We start from the raw sequence: 21,379 nt of genomic DNA on the forward strand, positions 1-21,379 counted from the left end.
GGGACTATTGGGGGTTTTTGTGTCTTTTGTAAAGAAGAGAGTAGATGTTCATACAGTTGCTCTCCTGAACCTACATATGTAGTGCTGTCTGTGTAGGGGATGGTAAACAGCATCTGGAACCAAAGTTTACATTCCCTGGATCTTTGTGGTCACGGCCTAGATTCTTTGCATAGATCAAAATACACATTCAGGGGCAGAGGCATTCTCAGAAGATGGAGGCAGCAGCACAAGTCTTGAATTTCCTCTTTAACACAGGCGAAGAAAATAGATAGCACATTGGAAATCCCATGTATAACATTTAGGATAAAACTAACTGTGTGTACTCTTGAACTTATAAATTCAGCTGGGTAGAGAGAAACCAGCAGAAAGCCCCAAATTTACATGGGATCGATATCTGTTCAGGAGGAAGCAGAGGAAAGAAAGGGAGTATTTAGGGAATCTGAGAAGAGAAGAACCCAAAATAGCCAACAGGTATTCACTGGAAAGCATAGGGTTCAGTTGGAGAGCAGCAAATAAAATGTGGACAGTGTTTGTCATTCCATTGCTGTGGGCTCATTGTCAGGTCTCTGAGGTGTGGTGCAATCTAAGCTCTGTGGATGCTTGAAATGCGTCATCTGTTTCAGGACAGTGCCTCGTGGGGAGGAGAAACTGCTGGGCGTGTAAGTCAAAATATACCAAGACCGGGACAGTAGAAACAACTGAAAGAGAATGTACAGGTTAACATGGGGCAGGCGGCTGAGGCGGGTGGGGGGAACAGGTAGAGCAAGGGAGTTTAAAAAAATAAGTGGTCATAGTTTAACATTTCCCCCAAACAGCAGACAAGGAAGCTCTGTGAAACCTTGAACCAGGCTTCCTTTTAAAGTTCAAGAAGCTAGTATCGCGTAAAAGTGAACAACAGGAAAAGATCGAGATCAATGCTCACACAAAGTTATTATAAACCAAAGGAGACAAAAGTGGAGGAATGCCCCTAAATACAATGAAAGTATAGCTGAAACAAATGTTTACAAAACAGATCTTAACTGTAACTTAACTATTTCAAACCCGGCTGAAAAACATTAAGAAACTGTTACAAGACATGAAAAACAAACAAACCCACAAATCAGAATTAGAGAATTCAGAAATGTGTTGACAGATCTCAGAAAATAATTAAAAACTAGTAATTTCAGAAATGAAGATTAACACAGGAGAAACACAAGAGAAGAAACGCAAAAGATTATGCCTTAAAATAAATGGAACCTGAAAAAGAGAAAAAAATTTAAAATAAGAGAGAAATAGCTACTGAGATAAAAAGGATTCTATGAAAATGACAAATATTAAAGATAGGCAAAAGGTCCAACATACAGATAATGAGAGTCCTTGAAAAAGAAAATCAAAATAAGAGAACAGAACAAATATTAAACTGTAAGTGAAGACTCTTGAAATTAAAAAAAAAAGTTTTGAACTTTACAGATATATTGAAAAAGCAATTGCAGAGTAACAGACTATCAACTCAGAATAACAAAGCAAAACATGCTCTACTAAAATTACTTGAGGTTCAAATAAAATAAATAAGCCAAAAATTTTTAATCTATTAATAGATGGACTAAAAACTTTGGTTAGCTTGACAAAAAGAGAAAGTGATTTACGAGAAACAAAATTAGATTATTATTATATTTTCAACAGCAGCACCTTTTGCCAGAAGAAAATTGAGTGATATATTTAATAAAATGAAAAAAAAAAAAAGAATATGAGCCAAAGAATTTCTATCAACCAAAACGTATTTTCAGTACAAAGGGCATAGGAAAAACAAAGTTCTCAACATGCAAGAACTCAAGGGATATGTTTTTGTCTGTCATTCCTGGGGAATCTGCTAGAGAACCAACATCAGACAACTGAAATGATTAGAGAGGTATTAACGTAATTACTGGTGGTAAATTATATATTTAATATATATTTAAATAAATTATATATATATATATATATATATATATATATATATATATATATATATTTCCTTATAGAACTTCGACTTAAACAGGAGTAAAAAGAGAGTGTAATTGTCATGGCTATGTTCCTATACTGTAGGTATAGTAAAATATAAATAAAATGGGGAAAGACTAGAGAAAACAAATGCAAATGACGTTTTAACTGTTTTAGAATTTGAATTGTTTTGTTGAGATTATTGAGTATTTAATATATGATGAAGCACATGAGTACTTGTGGGCTATTCTATTTCTATCACCCGTGATGTCCTTGAAAACCAGGAGTCTTGATATGGAAGAAAGACACAGACGTGATACAGAAAGTTCAGAAAAAACCCTGTAGACTTGAATATACAGAGGGTGCCCCCAAAATATATATGCACGTTTTAAGAAAGGAAAATCTGTATTAAAATTGTAATGCTCAATATATCCAGATAACAAAAGATGAATACAAGTCATGTATATACATTTTTTGGCACTCTTGGTGTATTAGAAATATCAGTCTGGGCTCATGAAATACCTTATCTTTAAAAATGTAAATATAACAATATATTTCTGTCCACTGAAAAAGCCAAGAAACAATAACTAATCCAGTAGCAATCAGCACTTTAATGAAATACTATGAAGTTGAAATATTCCCTTAGTAGCAACCAGGGATTCTTGGGGAAATCTCTGATTCCAGTTCTGGGGCAAGAAATGTACAAGAGGAGCCCAAAACATCTTGTCACACCAAATCTCAGAAAGCTGTTAAAAACTATGAAATTTGTATTAAAGACTCTTACCAGGCAACTTTATGAGTCTTCCAGTAGCCAAAATGGGAAAATTGGAGCCTCATTAAGAATAATGATTTTGATTCATTAAAACTCATCCGTTACATTTAAATCCATGAATTCATAATGATAAAAAATTAATTTGCCATTTTTAAAGGATGATAATGGACAAATATATTGTCTTTAAAGCTGACAAGGAGAAGGATGAAGCATTTTTCATTCTTATATGAAATATAACATTGGGTAACCAAATAGTATGTGAGAAGAAGTGTTTTATCATAGAAGCATTCCAACTAATAAATGAAAATAATTAGTGATAGAATTAGAATATCACCATTGAGGAACATACACATAGTCATTGAATAGCCATGGCTGCTAATATGAGGAAAAAAAGAAACCACCAGACATAATGGGCCTCCTGACAAAAGAATATATCACCACCACCTATATTTTTGTCAAATGAATTGAACCTGAGTTTGATCCAGTGTCTAAATCCAGCTTCCCATTTTAGGAAATAGCACTCAAGTTATCAAAGACACCTACAGCTGGATACTAGTTAAGGCAGTGAAAACAGAGTTTTATTCAGAAACTATTATAGTAAGGGAAAAGAGACTTCCATGTGGGACTGAGCCCATTTCTGAATACAATGACAAGTGGGGATTTATAACCAAAGAACAGGGTGGGGATCAGAGGATGGAAAATTACTAAGAGGAGACATCAAAGGGGCGGGGATTCTAGCTAAACTAACCTAGCAGGGTTCTTGCTACAACTGGACTGGGCAGGCCAAAGACAGAGCTTGAGGATGAGGTGTAGTTGAAAAGAGGACCTGGAGAAGTCTGTCTAAAGCTTGGTCAAGAAGAGGGTCTTTTTCAGAGTATGCAGTCGGCTACATCTAGATTGTGGGAAACTACAGATTGAATGGCCTTGGTTCGTCAATATATAAATGTCAGGAAAAGAAAGGAAAGGAGGGAGACCTGTAGATTAAAAGGCACCAACTTAAAAATAATAAATAGTCCATACTAAATGATTGAGACTGGGGATATACACATAGTGTAGTGGTTGACTAGTATCCCCCCAAAATATATATATTCAAGTCCTCACACCCTAATACCTGTGGATATGACATTATTTGAAAATAGGATCTTTGCAAATGTAATTAAGTTAAAGACCTTAAGATGCGATCATCCTGGATTTAGGACAGACCCCAAATCAATGACTGGTATCTTTATAAGAGAAACGAGAGGCAGATTTTAGATTCACAGACACAGAGGAAAAGGCCATGTGAAGACAGAGGCAGAGATGGGAGGGCAGCCACAGCCAATGGACGCCAAGGATTGCTAGCAGACACCAGAGGCTGGGAGAGAGTCCTAGAGTGGACTCCTCTTTAGATCCTTCAGAAGGAATCAACTCTGTCAACATCTTGATTTTGGACTTCTGGATTCCACACTGTGATAGAACAAACATCTGCTGTTTTAAGGTACCCACTTCATGGTAATTTGTTATGGCAGCCCTAGGGCACAGATACACATGGGTGTATCAAGAAGTACAAGATGGCGATTACCATGCAAATCAGAATTAGTTCCTTGTGCAGGAAGGAGGCTGGGATTAGAATGAACACATGGAGGTCTTATGCAGAGGCTGACAATTTCTGTGCTTGACCTAGATGGTGGAGACAACAGTGTCCACTTTCCAGTAATTCCTTGAGCGCTGCAATTGTTATATGTGGTTTCCTGCTTCGGGGTCCCATTTCCAAGGAAAAGTTTCTAAAGTAATCTGCATGTACTCCATCTAACACTCCATCCCCATATATAAATCCTGCTATTCTTTCTGGAAGGAAAGTACATTTGTCTTCAAATTTATTCTGGACAAAGCCATGTTAAATGTCTTCTGATTTTTTCACCAATTAGTATTTTGTCACTGTTTCTTTTCATCTTTCTGTGTCTCAAAAAATATCAATAACAGATTTTATTTCTCAGTTGCAGATCCTGCTCCTTTAAAGAAGTGCCTTTTACTGTCAGTTTTGAAACAATAATTCCCCTCCCCCAAATGCATGTGATTGCCCTTTGCAGATTTGAACACGCCAATTTAAAAAGCAATCTTGAACTACTTCTTTCCCCAGACCAATTTCATTTTTCACCTTCACATCATAAATGATGCATATTGCATATCACAGTTGACCTTTTAAAATATGTTATCAAAATGGAGACTAAAAATAGTGGTAAGCATTTCTTCTGGCTTTTTAAATATTATCTATTTTCACAGGCTTTTCATTTTCTATATATGTAGGATGGTAAAATCCGTCTTGACCCACTCTGTACTCTTCTTTTTGGGTGATAAAACAGCCAAGATTTCCCCATTGCTTTTGTGTATCTTATTAAAGATGCTGTTTATTTTTGGTCCACACCAGAGCATTTGAATCACAGCAAAAATCATATTCCATTTCCCAGGAATCATGTTGACTTGAACAAGTAGTTTTCCAGCTCATGATTTGTTAGTCTTCTGAAATGAAAAGTTTGTGTGCAGCGTGGAGCTTGTCATGCTTATTCACTGACTTGCCGTTATTTTTTTTCCTTCCTGGGAGGGTCTTATGAGGACCAGCTTAAACAGAAATTGAAAAGAGTAAATAAAACCCAAATAATTCCAGGGCCAGAGACATTATATGTATATGCAAAGTGGCTTACCTTTGATCTCTCTCTGTGTCTCTCTCCCCTCTTCCCTCTCCCCCATCTCTGACCATAAGTCATAGAGAGACATCAGGTTGGGTTGGTGTGGGGTTCTCGCTGTGGTTCTCATCTACTTGGTATGAAATTGGATAATTTTCAACACTCTTGGGCTCTGCTTTCTCAGATATGTTCTGGCCAAGGAACCCTTTGTTCAAATTAACCTTCTTCAGAACTCCAACAACTAAAACAGATGTAAGCAGAAGTGTGTGTGTGTGTGAGTGTGTGTGTGTGTGTGTGTGTGTGTGTGTGTATTTGCTTGTTGAAGGTGGTGCAGAGAAGACGCCAGGCCTGACCAATTGTTCTTTGTTCTATGGTCCTGGAGCAGCATAGGCCAATCCCTGGGCTAACTAATTTCTTGGGTCCATTCTATTTGAACAGTTGTGTTTGTAAGTTAGTTTGTGGGCTTAGTCATTGACCGATGTGACTAGTAACATACTGACTTAGGGATTTGTCCTAATCTGATTTACAAGATTGTTTATGAAGCAGAGAATCTGAGTTGGATTTCTTTATGGACTGGTGTCATCATTTTCTGATAGTCTGGCAAGCCCATCTCTGTAGAGACACGTAAGGGAACTGGTTGTCAAGAACTTTGAACCATTGAATATGAGCAGGTAAAGATGGAGTCACTCTGGATGACTGGGGTTGGGGCCTAGAACCTTCCTCCCTCAAGCAGCTCCGAGACCCCTCTGAATCGCTGTCTGAACTCCAAGGAGCTCCAGTTTGCTTCCCTTCTCCAGTCAGAGCTCTTGGGCCCCCTGTCCTCACACCGTGTGAAGATAATCTTTTGATGAAAGCATTTTTCTTGAGATCCAGTAGGTTAGCTACATGTTTTTAAAAATGAATATTGCCAAATGTTTCTGACCCTTTGGATGTGGATACTCCTATACACTTTCATCTCTTCATCCACTGGTTTTGAGGATTAAATTCTACTTTTTTAAGGAATAGTTCCTGATAGCTAATATTATCCATTACAGCTTCATTCTTCTTCCTAAATTTGCCTTCAAAATATAATTTCCTTTCACACTCACATATTCCATCTCTATGGAATGAAATGTGAAGCAGGCTATACAGTGTCTGACTCCACAAATCCCTGGTGCCCGGGGCCTGATATTTACAGATACCTTCGTGTTAACGTTCTAGCTTAGTTACTGTTCCCTTCTCTGCCTGTTATGTGAAAGATGTAAACACAATGTCATAGGAGGGGTATTTCCAAAACAATTTGTTTTTGATAAGAGAGACTATGCAAATAATTGCTAAAACGGAAACAGAAAATAACACAGTGTAATAGAAGTTTTGGTTCTTGACCAAAATTGCAGTCCTAACTTTGCTGCCAACTTGTTTTGAAACCTGAGTCTTCAAACCATTTGTCTGAACCTGGACTTGAGTGGACTGAATTGTTCACCTCATTTCCAGTTCTCTCCTCTAGGCTGCTACCAAAGTATTGCAATGATAGTGGTTTGCAGGGACCTTTCATAAATGGCTGTCACAGATTATAATCATTTTGTGAAACGTATAGTTCTTGAAATTCTTCCCTGTGACAGTCCCAGGGCCAGGTGCGATGTGGGTGTCTGAATGGTCCGCTTTAGTGAAATTACAGCCCCCAGGTCTCAGTGGCTTACAGCAAACATTCACTTCTCATTTGGGCTGCAGGCCAGCGTCAGCAGGTTGGTTGCTGTGCCCGTATCCATATTCCTGCACATTCCAGGACCCAGGTCGAAGGACCATGTCGCATTTGCCATTCTTTTGGCAAAAGGAATGAGCAAGAGAGCTGGCAAAAATTCACTGTGCCTTTTAAAGCTTCTGCTTGGACGTGGCCTATGTCATGTCTGCTAATATTCCATTTGCTAGGGCATATCATTTGGATGGGAAAATACATTGCCCCTTCTTGCAGGGGGCTTTGCAAGGCCTATGGTGATAGCTGGGTATAACATCGTCTTCGAGTGAAGGGCAGGGAGTAAATAATTGGGAGACATGTGATACTACCATCCTCCATAGCTTACAAAGGTAAGCAGACAGAAACCCTGTCTTCTAGGTGCTGATGGTCTAGTAGGGGAGAGAAAATGTACACACACACACACACACACACACACACACACACACACACACGCAGCTATTGGAGCAAGAGCCACGGCGAAGGGAGGAAAAGTGGAGAGCAGTGTGTGAGGTAGAGAGGTCTGGACTTGCTCAAACTCACGCAGGGGATTGATGCTGATAGGAGAAGGGGCTTTCTGGAGGTTTAGTGCTTGATCAGATAGAGTCCAAGGGCATCTCAGCATCACCATAGACCAGAAAGAATAGGAGTTGAGAGTGGAATGTATTTTTGATGAAATTCCAACTCTGCCACTTCATAGCTATGTTACCCTCATAGCAAATCACTTAACCTCCCTGTGCATCTGTTTTCTTCCACGTAGAATAAAAATAATACTTCATTTAGAAGGTTAGTGTGGGGAATAAATGAGATAATACGTGTATAGTAGCGAGGTCAATGCTGCGTTCCTGGTGAGCACATTTCGTCATAGTGCCGCGTACCTTTTCCTTCAGCCAAGAGCGAGATGCATTTCGGCATTAGGTAAGTGTTCCTTTTTCTTTCCAGGATGTAAAAAGGATGTTTTTTCTTTCTGACTAGTTAACTTTAATTTTTTTTTTCTTTGAATGTCAGTGGAACCACTTGCCTCATAGAAACTGTGATTATTCATTCCAAGGGCAGAAACCAGTTCTGTGTTATGACACAGGTTTTAAGCGTCTGGAAGTGTGGTCACTTTGGGCGGGTGGAGTGGGAAAGAACATCCCACATAACGACCCGCTGAACTTTTTCAACATATTGAGGCTCTATGGTTTGCAGAAACAACACCCTGAAATAAATAGTCAGAGGATGTGACTTCTAGATAGGGGGTTGTGCATCAATCCTGGGGGTCCCATCTACGTAGACAACGGTGAGAAATGAGAAAGCTGCCTCCTGCTGTGTGCAGCTCAGAGCCTTATCACCTAACTCCTTATGGGACTGACTTCTCATCGGTAAACTGGGCCTGATCATAGAGGCTTTATTGATCGGGGGATTAGTCATTACGCAGTCGGTCTCTACCCCTAATGTGTGAGTCCATGTTTGTAAAATCGCCTGTTCGCTAAAATGTATCTGCAGCCCCCGATCGACACTCACTGTGTTTTCTTGATCACTTCCAGATAATGCGCAGAGCAGTGACACATTTGAGCCCCTGACGTCTGCCTTCTCAGACAAGGTCCACCAAGGCTTTGCTCTGCCTGCATATTACAGCTCCCACGCCGTAAGTGTCCTTCCTGCCATCTGTGGAGTGCCATGTTTTTCTCATTTTTGTGCTTCGTGTTGGTGATTTTACTGTGAAAATGCCCCCCAGATGCAGTGTTGGAGGGCTCCTCAGTGATCCTAAAATGCAAGAAGGCTGTGTCTGGAGGTCATGAGTTCACTGCTAGTCAATCAACTATATATATATGTGTATATATATATATATATATATATATATATATATATATATATATATATATTAAATAAGGTGTCTTTAAACAGAAACGCCAATAGAATATGGTTATGTATTGATTGATGAAAATGTTATTAGAGGCAGGATCCTACCAGGGGCAGTGGTTCAGTATTTCTAATTCATTTTTTGTGGCAACTTTCTAGAACGTAATTCCTGGGAATAACACGCACCGACGGTGTATATACAATCTCAGCACTGTGCTAAGAGCTTTACATGCATTTTCTTATTTAACTATAAAAACAACGCAGTGAGGTAGGTCCTATCTTTATTCCCATTTTACAGGTGAGAAAACTGAAGTAGAAAGAGGCTAAAAAGCCTAATGTCACAGAGCGGGGAGGGACGAGCCAGGGCTGGAGCACAGGCAGTTTGGCTCCCGAGCCTGCAGCCTGAGTCCCCACTCCGATGATTTTGTGCTGGGCGCATGTGGCCAAGGATGTCTACGGGAGCCTTTCAAAATGGATCATATTTTATTAAACACGATTTATCATCATCGCTATTAATTCAGAGATGGTCAGCTCATCTCATATTAAGTGGCGTTAGGAAAATCTTTGAGCCGTGGCAAGTGTCTCTGAAGGTCTCTCCAGTTTGGTCATAGAGACGATGGATACAGACCGTCATCACAGTGACAGGTCATCCACTCCAGCTGGATGCTTGTGACTCAGATCACCTCTTAGAGCTCGACTCCTGAGAGGAGGAGAGCCGGTCTGAGATTTGTTGTGGAATGGCTGCCGTGTGTGGCAAAGGACCCACAGAGGGAAAGCGCTCACTCCGAGTGTATATCCCTCCTTCCTCCTCCCAAGAGGCTTTCGCATCCCAAGCTTTTCAAAACCCACATGTTGTCGGCAGTTTATGAATATGAATAAAGTGATTTGCATTCCTTTGATTTAATATCATGATTAAGCTTCTTTGTACGCTGCTCTGATTCACTGAAATGAAACAATGCATTTTCTTTAAAATCCTTTGTCCTTTACTAGTGATTTTTTTCCCCTTCCAAATTTGCTCGGCTTTGGCAAATGAAAGAAAGAAAAATTTTGCTTTGATTTGGTGGCACAGAGAACACCAAAGAGAATTAAAACATTAGTTGAAAGGCGCAAGGGAATTGAACAGGGAACAGGAATTAAGTTAGCTGAAGCAAATTACCTTATGGTTATAAATCAACAGGGCTTCAGAAAGATGTAAGAAATTCACTTGTGCATCCAAATAATTGTTTTTACCTTTCAACAGTAGCGCTGGGCTGTGTTCCTTTGGGCATCTAGGCGCTCCATAGCCAATCTCTGACTCAGTGGAGTTGGGGGGAGCCTCTGAGTAGAAGTGTCACCTGATGAGTGTGTTGTGTCAGTGTGTAACTCAGTGAGTGTGATTGTGATTGTACCCACTCCCTCTCTCTCCTGGCCTTCGGGTGACTCAGAACTCACACCTTAGTGAATTTCTCCTTTAAGAAAATATGAAAGAGAAAAGATGGAAAGAGAGGCTTTAGAGCAGCCTAATAAAAAAACTCAAACGATCTTATTGCAAAGGACCCCTGGAAATGGAGGATGGGAAAATGGAATTGGGAGGATCCAGGCCGTCTGTACTGTGGGCTCTGGGAGGCAGCAGAGGGTGGAGGGGGAGGGAGAACGTTCCAGGGACGTTGACATCTGTACAGAAGCCAGGGTGCAGAACTAGATTTATCCAAAGGAGCGGCACCCCTCGCTCTCCCTTTCTGTCCATTCCAGCCTGATACCCCAGAAAAAAGTCCGGCGTGGCTACAGATCCAAGTTCTCGGGGTTCTGTGAATCTGGGCAAAGAGTTGGAACTCTTGAGTCTCCATTCCCTTGTCTGCAAAACGGGATTAGTATTTCGTGCTCTGCGTATCTCTGAGGTTTTTGGTGCAGATCAAAGAGACACCACATGTGAAAATGCTTTGCAAAATTTAAGACGTTTACAAAAATATCCTACCTGGCACATAAGAAGAATTCCTGAACCTGGCATCGTATCACGTTCAGTGTGAACTTTTAAAAATTATATCTCCCCAAATCACAAGGGGTAGAATCTGAAATCATTACACAAACAAAAACAAGCGAACAAATGAAAAACCCCAGAGCTATAGAAATAAAAGGATAGAAATCCTTTGGACGATGACATTGCTCATGATGACACATGTAACAATTATGATGGACTTTGACAGAGAAAGTAGTTCAAGGTTTTGCTTTTGCTAATCTGGTGGAGTACGATTGGAACCTGGTCTCTCAGACTCCAGGTGATAAGGAGCTTTGGGTAACAGGATTTCGTAGGGGACAGACCCTGGCTCTTGATGCTGAATCCTTCTTTCATGAAACAGCAAGGCAAGGAAATAAACATATTTTATGCGACTTCTCTGTGCTGGGAATGGTGGTGGTTAATTTTCAAGCATTCATGTGGCTGCCATGAGCTTCCAGGTCAGTGGACACATGCTTGGCTGGTCTCAGAGGGCGGAAGGAGCCTGGCTGGAATAGGGGCTCTGTCTTTCTGAGCATAGCTGGAGGTTCTGTGGAGTGACAGCAGCTGTTGTTCCTCAGGCTGCCTTCTCACACCTCCACATGAGCTGGTATGCCTGCCACCTTGCAAGGTGGCGTAAATACCTCTCCTCCCTGGGAGCAACATGCCGCTTAATCAACCAATTCTGTTAAAAACTTGGAAGAGAAGACAAAGTATTGTGATTGAAGTTTCCACAATCCCACAGAGAAAAGGCAACAGAAAGCATGGCCTTTGCTTTAGTCTAAAGATCAATGCAGAATTAGCTTGAATAGCCGAGCCAAGCACCATCACAGCGTGCAGAGCTGAGCTTGCAAATCGGCTTCCACTTAAATCGAAAGATCAGAGCAGCCTAGAAATTGGGGGGCTCAGTTATTCCTTGAGGATCACAGCTGGCTGATTCAAAGGAGCCACAAAGAACTGCCTATTCATTTGCTCATTCGGTCTGCGATAAGTTCCTATTAGGCGTCACTCCAAAATCACTTCTATGAGGACTGCATGGGTCACAGCAGGACATTTCCAAACAGGATTCTCCAAGAGCATTTAGAAACAGGTTGCAAATGCACATTGATTACTTCCAGTTGCTTTAAAAAAACCAATGGGATTTTAACTTCATTACTCACCCCCCCCCTCACCCCCCACCCACACCTTTTAATATAAAGTAACTGCTGGTGGGAAAACATCCCTTGGTGGAAAACAAACCCAAACCACATTGCACATGCTTTCTTCTAGTGATGAAAGAGAATGCATAGGAGAGGCACCAATCGTAAGAGTCAAATTTAAAGAACGAGGAGCTCCATGGAGGTATGAAGAGGAAGGAATAGTTTGGATGCAAGAAAGAGCGACTGCATCATAAGCCACAGGGTCTTACCCTCTTTCTTTGTCATCTCACCCAAGTCTCTCAGATCTGTTGGTAACTACATTCGAACCTTGATCGTATGTCTGTCCTTTGTTGGAATATCATTACGTTTATATAGTATGCATGCTGTCTGGGTCAGTATGTTTACTTTGTGGAGTTCATGACCCAGTTCAACGTTCTCTCTGCTTGCTGTTCTATGTCAGATAACTTCTGAATCCATTCTTGTCCCTCCCATTGCTGCCACCAATGCCTCAGACACTCATTTCTCGCTTGGAGAATAGTTGCAGCCTCATCACTGCTCTTCCTGCTTCACCATCTTGCCTTGAATCCTGTCTTCACACCAGACTTAATGCTATGGACTAAATGTTTGTGTCCCCTACAATTCATATGTTGAAAACTAACCCCCCAATGTGTTAGTCTTTTGGGGGTGATTAGGTCACGAGGGTGGAGTCTCCAGGGAGCTCCCTTACCCTCTTTCTGCCCCGTGAAGATACACGAAGTCAGCCGTCTGCAGCTGGGAGAGGGCTCATGCTGGCACCCTGATTCTGGACTTCCAGCCTCCAGAACGGTAAGAAGCAAATTGCTGTTGTTTAAGCCACCCAGTTGAGGGTACTTTGCTCTTGCAACCTGAACTAAGATACTGATTTTATTGCAAGTCCTCCCTGCAACTTTTCTGGGTCTCCCGTCCTGCTCACAGGACCCAGATATTTCAGCCCTGTCTTCAAGGTGTTTTGTGAACAGGTCGCTACCTGTACCTTAAGTTTAATTTCCCAATACTCCCCACTCACAATGAGGTACTGTCATTACCAGATATTCTTTCATTCCCACATTAAGGCTTTTTCCCCCCTCAATCAATTCTCTCATATTTGTATCCAGTTTTACAGAGCAGCTACCAGACTTCATCTTCAGGACGGCCAGTCCACCAAGGGCCTTGTCCTTTTTTTCAACTTGGATGGGTTCTGCGTTTTCAGTTATTTCTTTGCTCTCCTGTGGTTTGCTCTCTGTTGGCTTCTTCCTTGCCAGATAGACACACGGTCTCCTTAATCTTGGCAAAAACAAAGATCGCCTGGTTCAGCCCGCTGCCCCCCATCCCTGGTCCTTTTGGTCTTTCTTCCATTGCCGGTCATGGCATGTGACAGGTCTGCATGGACCAGCGTGGGCTCCCCGCCTGGTGTGCTTTGACGTGCTGGTGTTGTACCAGGCAGGGTTTCAGGAGCCCCGAGATAATGGTGCGTCAGCCCTCAAGGTGGCCAGAGGGTCCTGGGTTCCTTACGCCTTTCTATGTTCCCCACGTGCCGTGCAAAAATAAACATTTCCTAGGTGTGCCACGATGTGGAAAGGTTTCAGGAGCCCGAAGGACCCTTCCTCGCTGCTCACTTGGCGCGTAACGCCATTCGCTACCCTGCTGAAAGCCCTCTGGGATGACATCCTTATGGCAGAATCCACGGGACTGGGTCAGACTTCACCCTCCAGGAACTGTCTTCATCGTTTGCCACATCCATCTCTTTCTCTTTGCCCTGCCCTTGGGGCTGTGATTCCGTACTCGATGGCTCCTTGTCTCCCTCTTCTTTTCTAGAACCACTTGCTTCACCAGGTGCCCTTCCACTGGCCCTCAGGCAGTCACCCCACGAGCACGGCCCAGTGAAGTTCCCGCAGGTAGACCTTTGTCTGCTTCTCAGGGGACCTGGTCTGTAATGGCAGCCTTGACTGAGTTTTCTAAGATGAAGTACTGAGGTCTGCTCTGAGCGGCTGTAACATTTTGTTCGTGTGGGTAGCATAGGAGTCATCCCATGAGGACAGAGTTTATTTTAGACTTCTGCCTCCGCACTAGATGAGCAGCTCCCGCAGGCACAAGGATATGCCTCGCGTGGACTGGCCTGGTGTCATTTGCTCAGCGATGGATATGCCTGTTGTGGGCTGAACAGGAACACCCTTTGCAACAGTGCGGGATTAGACACAGGTTCCCTTTGCACCTCCCACCCTTACTCTTACTTACCTCATGTGTCAGTCTGGTCGGGCTGGACTGTGTGGTGGTAACAACCCAAACACTCAGTGTCTTAAAGCAACAAGGGTTTATTTCTGACTCATGCATCCACTGCAGTTGCGCTGGGCATTTTGCTCTGTTTTCTTCTTCTTCTAGTACGCAGGCTGAAGGAAAGTCACCATCCAAAATATCACTGGCCTCTGTGGCAGAGGAAACGAGACCTCTGCAGGGTCTCACTTAATCGATTACGTGTTCTGGCTGAGAGTGGTCACATGACACCCTTCCCTCTTCACAGGTCATTAGTTGGAAGTAGTCTCATGGTCACACCAAATCATAGAGGGCCCTCGGTACAATCCATGTGGCTGGAAGACAGAGCTGAAAACATCTGATGACCACACATGACAATGGCACTGTGCCCTCGCACAGGGTGTGGAGTGGCGAACCTTCTGTGACCCTTGGCATCAGGAGTCCCCCTCACTGGAGTTCCTACCATCACAGACATAGTTTCTGACTCCAGCCAGAAGTCCAGGCCAGAGATTCGGGAAGCATCTGGAATCCCTGGAGAAGGAGGGCTGGCCTGCCCCACACACCTTTGAAGGGAGAATCTGTCCTGGCTGCAGAGGTCCCCTCGTGAAGGAGCAGAATGAAAATAGGATGAGTAATGTAACATGACACCCACTGAAAATTGGGGTTTGATTAAGGAGCCAGAGCAGCCTCTTGGTGAAAAGCAGAGTTTGGATGCACACACATGCGCACACGGGCATTACACGCGTGGTCTGAAGCCATCCTAAAACAATACTTTGAGTACCTGCTGAATTCAAACTGGCCTAGGTAGCCGAACAAGGCCCCACAGAGACCCGTGTCAGTGACAATTAGGACAGCATTTGTATTTTTCTTAATTGTCCTTTTAGAGTGGTTGAAATTAGATTTTTAAAATTTCCCTCCTTAAGCTCGTTTATGTGCAGATTTGAATTACTTACAAAGAGAGGATTTACTAGCCAAGTTTTGTGGGGTTGCACACTCAAGTATTATAGGACGTGTGGGATTCCTTACCTTTTTCCATAGAAAAAGCAAATTGCATGTGTCAAAGAAATTAAGACAATTTTCCTTGTTTCCTGGAACATTTCTAGGCTGACCAGAGGAAGAACAAGTCCTGTTTATCTTTAATTGTTTTGATTGATTGTTTGAAAACCTCAACAAGGAGTTTTACTCTGGAAATAGCATTCCATAAAGATTCAGAGGGTTCCCGGACTTTTATGGCTGTTTTTGTACTTTAGGCCAGTGCTGGCCAGTAGAACTTTGGTGATGGTGGAGGTGTCCACCTCTGTGTTCTCCAAGATGGTCGCCACTAGCTTCCTGTGGCTCTTGAGCTCCTGACATGTGCAGGTGTGAAACAGAAACTGAATACTTCATGTATTCCCTTTTAATTTGCTGAAATGTAAGTGGCCATGTGTGGCTAGCGACTACCACATTGGACTATGCATTTTTAGAAACTTGACTCAGAGCCTGGGTGACCGGATGGCCGGGAATCTTGCTTCCTGGCCTGGCTATGGGAAATCTGCCTCTGTGCTGTGTGGACTTCACCCCACTCTGCTTTACCTCCCTTGTGTCTGCGCACACACAGGATCCGACGCCCAGAAAAGGTGGGGCTGGCTTTTTAAAGTTATCTCGATTAGCTAATTCCGTGCAATTCACTTAGAATTCTTTGCACTCCTAAAATTTGCTGGACTCTGGGACCCCAGTATGTGCCTGTGTCAGACAGCATAGGGATCCCTGCCAGAGACCCTAAGACGTCAGGAGGATGGCCTCCCCCTCAGGCCCTCCCCACTTTCTCAGCCCTTCTTAGCCAGGCCACAATCCCATTTCCTTTGGCTGTGACGTTAGTTCTTTGTGCCAAGGGAGATATGTTCTATTTAGGTCTCTTGCCTAGACATTTCGGATGTATTTTAGGCAGGAAGAGTGTCTTTTCACCCCTTGTCACACTTGGTAGAAATGAAAGGGCCAGAAAATTGAGACTCGTAGGAAACATAGAAGGAGGTCAGTCAGGTTCTACACCCGCTCTTCAGTACATTCCGTCATCACAACTCCACTTAACAAAACTGGGTCTTGATGCTCTCCAGTCCCCAGTGAGTTAGAGCTGAACACATGCAAATCCAGAAAACTCCTTTCCAGTTGATGGATTTCAGGGCAGATTTGCATCATTGAAGTCATGAGAGGCAGACCAAAGGCTTACGGAACTGTATGTAGGTGCTGGGAGGCTAAAGTTAAAGACAAAATCTGAGTTAGACACATCCCGCTCCCCACTGGCTTCTCAACACAATGAATGTAATTCAACTTTGTGTTTCACTTAATATGGTTCATTTCTTTTGAACTAATGTGACTCATATTTAAAAATAAAAGTCATCACTACGAAGTCACATGACTGACTTTTATACAGCCATGTAGGACCTTAAACATCGAAATGTGCTTTCCCCTTCAAAATGGACCACTTGGGAAGGGACCTGCTGGTTTGAATCATACCGCCCTCGCTCAACGCCCTTTTACTATCCATCTTCTGAGCACGTAGTAAACACAGCCTTTAAACGTTCTTCAAGGTAGTGAATCAACCCCAGGATTTGATGGTGGTTTGGATGTGGAGTAGTGGGTGATGGTAGGGTTTCTTCTTTTCTTCCTTTTTATTTTTGAATAGCTAGACTTCACTCAGAGTCACTTTGGTGAAGAAAAGCTGGATGATAAAACTGGGCAGCACAGCTTTGGGCCACACCTGGTGCTTTCCTTAATGCCATTTAATCTTCCCAGCAACACACACCACACGTGCAAAGGCAGAGCAGAATATCCCCTCTCCCAGGGGCTAATCTGAGTGAGCAGAGGACGGATGGGGCCAAGGTGCCAGTAGATGAGTCACTGAGGGTTAAAAGTTACCAAGTGTGGTAAGTGTTCCTTTGTGTCCCCTTCTAGATGGCAGGAAGGATAAGAGGGCCTGGTACCTTTTTGCCAAGTGAGGAAGCCTGGGTACCTTGCATTTCTCTTGCTGCTCTCTTGTATTCGTGTCATTGGACCAGCCTATGTCTTGCTACCCCAGGGCAGTCCTGGCCAGACCTCTTGTAGTGATTCCCTTCCCTTCAGTCTCCCTCCTTTAAGGGGCTGGCAGTGGGTGAGAAGTTCCTAGGATGTGGCTTTGAGCTTAGATAGGGTAGGACAGGACAGGGTAGGACAGGGTAGGGTAGGTGGGATAGGATAGGACAGGACAGGACAGGACAAGGTAGGGTAGATAGGGCAGGGTAGGGTAGAGCAGGGTAATTAACGTAGGGTAGGGCAGGGTAAGGTAGGTAGAGTAGGATGAGACAGGGTAGGGTAGGGCAGAGTAGGGTAGGATAGGGTAGGATGCCAACACGATACACTGCATCTTATCAGATTCTTCCTGAGTTTAGAGGCATAGGTTGTGCTTACAATAAAGTGTTCCTATGCAGCTCCCCGAAAACGTGGGGAGAGATGATCTTGTTCTCTGTTAATTGCCGACTAGTCACGCCATCATTTCTCATGGTATTATCTGCCCCACTTTATAGAAGTGAAAATTGATACTCAGAAAGGCTAAGTGGCTTGTTCCAGTTCTTACAATGGGAGCTTACCAGCTGGGATTAGAAGAGTGTCTGCTGGCCGTGCTGCGCTGGAGCTGGTTGAACCAGCTCCCGAGAGCCAATCATTGTCATCTCTTACCAACTCGGTGTTCAGCGGCATCATCTTGATATTTTGAAATGACCTATGATGGGAGTATTTATATCATGGAAATTGACAAATGCTACAAATCAGAGTCTCCCTCCGCCTACTTAGAGAGCTGGTGATTTAACATTTCCCAGATCACCACTGGGTGGCTGCCACTTCACAGTCCATCGTCTTTTCCTGGTTCCATATTCTTCATATGTGGTCTTGACAGAGTTGGGTTTCTACAGGTTGGCTCATTTTTGCATGTAGTATTTGTATTTATAATACCAGGGGTTGGCCCAAGAGTGCGCTAGGTGGCTGCATGTGGTGCCACAACCTCAAAGAGAAGCAGCTTGGTGTTGATGCCCTTCCACGCCCATCTCTTTGGCTCTGTACACACATGCTGCCCACTGTGGGAATCGGGGGAGTGTGGACGCACCCCTGCCTCGTGTGCCACTAATGGAGGCTGGTGGGCAGTTAGGGCTGCTCACGTCACATTCATAGAACAATAGAACAAGGCGCTGTACAGGAGGCAGAGAGACAGTGTGGAAAGTGTGGACGCGATCACTAGTTATATGGCCTCGGGCAAGTCACTTAACCGTTTATGCTTCAGTTTTCTTTCATCTGAAATAGGAAGTCATCCTCGAAATAAAGGATTGGAGCTACAATATGAATCAAAAGTACCTAGCACAGTGGTTTTATTAGGCACATAGTAAACGCTCAATAAACAGTGACCTTTACATGTAGACTTGTACCAAACTAAATTCTCCTGAAGCGGATGGTTAACTTCTTACATAGCCTGGTGCTTTAGAATATATCTGTTTGTTCTTCCGGTTAGAAAACCCATTACCAACAGGGTTTTATGTGCCCAGGATCATACCTGAGTTAAACTACGAGGCTAGAAGTCCGTGTTGCTTGAATTGAATAATGGTAAGGTGGTAAGGAGATGGGCCTCTGAAATTCAGCTGAAATGCCAGTGCGGCTGCTATTATGAGCTTATGGTCTTTGGGTTTCTAAATTTCTGTTTCCTCCTGTGTAAAATGGAAATAAATACCATCGCCTGCCTCATAAACTGTTAGGATTAACTGAGATTTTTATGGAAGTGCTCCACACATTTCGTGATAGATAGCTCAGTACAAGCTATGTGAGTGGTTACTGTTACCATCATTATCATGGATTTTTAAGTCTGGGTGGTGACCTGCACAGGGGAAAGCAATCATATTTCAGAGGTCAGCCTGGCTGAGAGGACAGTGCTGGAAAGAGGACCTAGGGAGACCCTAGCACCCTGAGAATTTGGGAAGGGTGCCGGCTAGCAGGTGTGAATGAAGACCTAAGCTCCTGACTTAATTACAAAGATGGTTTATTTGCAGGAATTGTATTAAACCAAGGAAGAAAAGCAAGCTCAACTCTGGCAGTGCAGAGAAGGCTCAGGATAAACTGTATTAGAGGGCAGGACCATTTGCTTTGACTATTGATTTATGTTTTGGGTGATGGTGTAGGAATGGCTCTTACGTTTTCTTCCTGATATTTCCTAGAAGCTGTGATGCTAAGTGAACATGGGACAATTCAATACAGATCAAGATAATTGAAAGAGAGTTTTGCACAGAGAGCCAGGCAGCATAGAGCAACTTTCTCACACTGGTTTTAATGTAGGAAGATGCATCTGCTTATAATTTAATAAAAATGCCCATGGGGACAAATGAGGTACTGCCAATTTTCTAACCTCTTTGAAGAATTCCCCAAGTATTAAGAGACTGAGAAATTAGACTTAATGGCTTACATAATGACTCATCTGGCTGCAAGGTTCTGCCCATTTCTGTCAAGCAGGCCTGCTTTCCCAGGTCCCTCATGGCCCAAGCTGATGGCAGGTTTATCTGGATTCGTACTGGACGGTGTCAGGTAGGGAGGTATGGCCAACCTTTTACAAAGGTCCCAAACTCTCCCTGAACGTAGTGATGCTGTTGAAAGCCTGTGGTGGAAAGTAAACGACCAGAGTCACAACTCTGCCACTGTTCTATTGTGGATTTACTTTTCAGGTCTTAGTTTTTCATCCATAAACTAAGGGCATGGAACACTGGGTCAATGGTAAATGCCATTCAGATACTGAAGAAAAACATGACTTTTCATCCATAACATAGCACATAGATACATGTATGTAATATCAGGGGTTTAGAACCTTTGGTGAAATCATTGCAAGGGTCCTATGCACTTGAAAAACTCCAAGTTCAAATCCCACCTCTCACATTGCCTAGCTATGTGATTTGGGGGCCTGACTATGATTGTTTAGTCTCTCTGAGCCTCAGTTTCCCCATCTGATAAATGGGATGATTGCCTCGTGGGATTGTTTTGAAGATGATGAGAAAAATGATTATTAAGCGTTGTGTATAGTACCTGTGGCCTAACACAAGACGTGATGGCCAAGCCTCTCATCCCACAGACAGCCTGTTCCAGGAAAATATGAAGTATACAGAGGGTGCCAAAAACTGTATACACATTTTCAGAAAGGAAAAAACTGTATTAAAATTGTAATACTCAATATATACCGATAACAAAAGATGAATACAAGTCATGTTTGACTTCTGCAATTACAAGAGGTGCTCAAAGTGGTTACCATCAACATCCAGACATTTCTGATTACAGCAAACTACTGCTTGAGCAACGTTGACCAAAATGTCCACTTGTATACATTTTTTGGCACCCTCAGTATATAGCATACAAGACATTTTGAGCGCAAGAAATCTTTTTATCATCAAACAGTTCAGAGTCACACAGGACAACAGTTCTTTAAGTAACTACTGATGGAGGAAATATGTCATGATAGTAATACTTTGAAATGAATTTGTACTTTTCTAGTCCTAATAGCATCTATGCACATTGGCAAAGGCATAATCCATATCTACGTGAGGCGCAGCCCCCCACTGACAGGGCTGGCACCTATGGGAGTCTCAGGGCTCTGTGACCCAGGGGTCTGACAGGTCCCAGGCATCGTCCTGATGGACCATGTTGGGTCCACACCTCTTACTCCTGCTCCAGCCCCCCTCCTTGCCCCAAACAGAGACTGAGTTAGAGGCAGACCATGTCCTTCTGGTAGCCAAAGCCCCAAATCTCAGGAATTCAGGCTGACTTGGGTCATTGGTGGCCTGAATCTTCTCAGGGGCATTCACCCACTTCCTTGCCATGGACACCGGGTTGAGAAGTGTCTCCCCCAAATTCATGTCCCTCCAGAACCTGAGACTATGACCTTATAGGGGAATAGGGTCTTAGCAGCTGTAACTAGGGAGAATGGAGAGGCCTGCCCTCCCAATGACCAGTGTCCTTATAAGAAGGCCACGTGGGGACAACCAAGATGGCACAGCAGGTAAACGCTGTGTTTAC

The 21,379-nt window shown here is 43.1% G+C and overlaps 1 long non-coding RNA gene across 4 annotated transcripts in view; it reads left to right on the top strand.

The window, feature by feature from the left end:
* The window catches only part of LOC109451963 (uncharacterized), a 388,342-nt gene that overhangs the window by 190,925 nt on the left and 176,038 nt on the right, over positions 1–21,379 (top strand). For all 4 annotated transcript variants that reach the window (XR_012490909.1, XR_012490908.1, XR_012490907.1 and 1 more), the window contains exon 5: positions 8,635–8,735. This is a non-coding gene — a long non-coding RNA (uncharacterized LOC109451963). The remainder of the gene's footprint in view (positions 1–8,634; positions 8,736–21,379) is intronic.

The sequence above is a fragment of the Rhinolophus sinicus genome, linkage group LG12 (genome assembly GCF_036562045.2).
Source record: "Rhinolophus sinicus isolate RSC01 linkage group LG12, ASM3656204v1, whole genome shotgun sequence".
Taxonomy (NCBI): domain Eukaryota; kingdom Metazoa; phylum Chordata; class Mammalia; order Chiroptera; family Rhinolophidae; genus Rhinolophus; species Rhinolophus sinicus.